The 3,225-nt window shown below is 47.4% G+C and overlaps 1 pseudogene; it reads right to left on the reverse strand.

Moving 5' to 3' along the window:
• Positions 1 to 1,529: 1,529 nt before the first annotated feature.
• LOC101603143 lies at positions 1,530 to 1,945 on the reverse strand (annotated as a pseudogene).
• Between the last annotated feature and the right edge of the window lie 1,280 nt (positions 1,946 to 3,225).

Below are 3,225 nucleotides of genomic sequence, written 5' to 3' on the forward strand. Positions count from 1 at the left end.
ACCTTGTGCATCTGAGTTATGTAGGTCCTGGGGAATTGAACCTGGGTCCTTTGGCTTTTCAGGCTGGTGCCTTAACAGCCAAGCCATCTCTCCAGCCCATATTTTAAAAAATATTTTATTTGAGGGCTGGAGAGATGGCGTAGCGGTTAAGCGCTTGCCTGTGAAGCCTAAGGACCCCGGTTCGAGGCTCGGTTCCCCAGGTCCCACGTTAGCCAGATGCACAAGGGGGCACACGCGTCTGGAGTTCGTTTGCAGAGGCTGGAAGCCCTGGCGCGCCCATTCTCTCTCTCTTCCTCTATCTGTCTTTCTCTCTGTGTCTGTCGCTCTCAAATAAATAAATAAAAAATTTAAAAAAATATTTTGAGAGGCAGAGAGAGAGAGAGAGAGAGAATGGCCACAGTAGAACCTCTAGATACATGGGCTATGCATCTGATTTATGTGGGTACTGGGGAATTGAACCTGGGTCCTTAGGCTTCACAGGCAAGAGCCTTAACTGCTTATGCCATCTCTCTAGCCTACTTTTTTTTTTTCTAGTAGTGTAATATAGAACCACTCTCCTTTTGATAAGGGGAGTCTCTCTCTCTCTCTTTTGATTGTTTGAAGTAGGATTCCATTCTAGCCCAGGCTGGCCTGGAATTCACTATGTTGTCTCAGGGTGGCCTGAAACTCACAATGATCCTCCTACCTCTGCTTCCTGAGTGCTAGGATTAAAAGTGTGTACCACCATACCTGCTCTTGTTTTTTTTTTTTTTTTTTTTCTTGTTTTTTGAGGTAGGGTCTCACTCTAGCTCAGGCTGACCCTGAATTCATTATGTAATCTCAGGGTGGCCTCAAACTCACAGCAATCCTCCTACCTCTACCTCTCAAGTGCTGGGATAAAAGGCATGCTCCACCACACCTGGCCTGGCTCATTTTTATTTAAGAAAGTTGTGGGCGAGGGGCTGGAAAGATGGTCCAACAGTTAAAAGGCAATCGCTTGCAAAGCCCGATACCCCTGCGATGGATACCCCAGTACTCATGAAGAGTCAGATGCACAAAGTGGTGCATGCACCTGGAGTTTGCAGCAATAACTATGGTGTGCCCATGCTCTTATCTCTCTTTTTCTCTACTTGCAAATAAACAAAATTAAAAAAAGTCAGAAGCTGGATAAGGTGGCCCACATCTTTAATCCCAGCCCTTGGGAGGCACAGATAGGAAGATTGCCATGAATTCAAGGCCACCCTGAGACTACATAGTGAATTTCAGGTCAGCCTGGGCTAAAGTGAGACCCTACCTCCAAAAACAAACAAAAAAAAAAGGGCTGGAGTGATGGCTTGGCAGTTAAGGCATTTGCCTGCAAAGCCTAAGGACCAAGGTTTGATTCCACAGTACCCATGTAAGCCAAATGCACAAGGGGGCACATGCATCTGGTATTCATTTACAGTGGCTGGAGGGCCTGGTGTGTCCATTCTCTCCCTCTCTCTCTGCTTCTGTCTCAAATATATTTGTATTTTACTAATGAGGCAATTTATTGACCCAGCATCCTTGTTTTAATGTTTCTTGTTGGCAGCTGGCAATTTTGTCCAGGTCTCTCTGTCCCTGAGGTGTCAGTTTGCAGCCCCCATCTTGGTCCTTTTCCACCATTTTCAGGCCTTCCAGGGCTTGGAGGACCCGACAGGCCACACTCTTGGAACCTCGATTGAAGTGGCTGAGCATGACTCCATTTCTCTGCCGTCCTCCATAGATCTTGGTCATGGAGCCAACCCAAGCACTGCTGCAGAGGTACGCTGTGTAAGCAGCTCGCATGTAGAACCAATTTTTATCGTAGGGAGCAAGCTCTTTGTTTGTCCAGCTTGACTGTGTCCACCCATTTGGGAACTTTCAGCTTCCCAGACTTCTGGGGGAAGGTTGCCAGAGCTCTGATGAACTCCTGCTGGTTTATATCTTTTGCAGTAACCCCAGGCATCCTCCTCTGCGCTGCCAGCCAGGGAAAAGGGCTCAAGTAAATATTTTTAAAAATTACAACATATATAATGTTAGGTAGCCACAAATAAGGTAATGACTAGTTGTCAGCCTGGTGAATTGTGGGAAATAAAGTTAAATAGTATTGGTATCTTTTCAATCTTAGGTTATGGTGTGAGATGTGAGTGGTGAATTTTATTTTATTGACAATTTCCATAATTATAGACAATAAACCACAGTAGTCCACCCCCCCCCCTTTTTTTTTTTTCCCAGGTAGGGTCTTACTCTAGCTCAGGCTGACCTGGAATTATGTAGTCTCAGGGTGGCCTTGAACTCACAGTGATCCTCCTACCTCTGCCTCCAGAGTGATGGGAATAAAGGCGTGCACCACCATGCTCGCCCCCCATTTAAATATGTTTATTTATTTATTTGCAAGCACACACACACACACACACACACACACACAGAGAGAGAGAGAGAGAGAGAGAAAGAGAGAGAGAGAGGGACAGAGAGAAAAGAGGGACAGAGAATGGGCACACCAGGGCCTCCAGCCACTGCAAATGAACTCCAGACGCATGCACCACCATGTGCAAATGGCTTTCTGTAGGCACTGGGGAATCGAACCAGGGTTCTCAGTCATTTCAGACAAACACCTTAACCGCTGGGCCATCTCTTCAGGACGGTGAAAGAATTTTAGATAGTATAGATAAAATCTTCTCAAGCATAATTCCTATTTAAGGTATCATGCTGAGATCGAGCCAAACACCTCATCCGACGACAACTTCCCCTGAAAAAGAGTGACTTGGGCTGGAGGGATGGCTTAGCGGTTCAGGCGTTTGCCTGCAAAGCCAAAGGACCTAGGTTCGATTCTCTAAGACCCACGTTAGCCAGATGCACAATGTAGCACAGGCATCTGGAGTTCGTTTCCAGTGGTTGGAGGCCCTGGCGCGCCCATTCTCTCTCCCGTCCTTTCTCTGTCAAATAAATAAGTAAAAAAGAGTGACTTATGGAGGTGAGTACTCTAGGATGTACCTGAGACATCAGACCTTTATTAACAGTCATTTGTGATTCAGCACGGCTCTGAATTCCAGTCAGCGCGTCTCCTTACAGGAACAGGCGCGCACCTCCGGCCAAACCGCCTCTCTCACTCGTAGAGCGCCTCCTACAGGCCGCCTGGCCCCACCCCTGCCAAGCAGACAGCGCATGCTCCTCAGCTACCCCGCTCGCGCATTGAGGCTTCTCGCGACATCCGCCCCATGTCGGCTGGAATCTCGCGATAAAGGC

The sequence above is a fragment of the Jaculus jaculus genome, chromosome 13 (assembly GCF_020740685.1).
Source record: "Jaculus jaculus isolate mJacJac1 chromosome 13, mJacJac1.mat.Y.cur, whole genome shotgun sequence".
NCBI lineage: Eukaryota > Metazoa > Chordata > Mammalia > Rodentia > Dipodidae > Jaculus > Jaculus jaculus.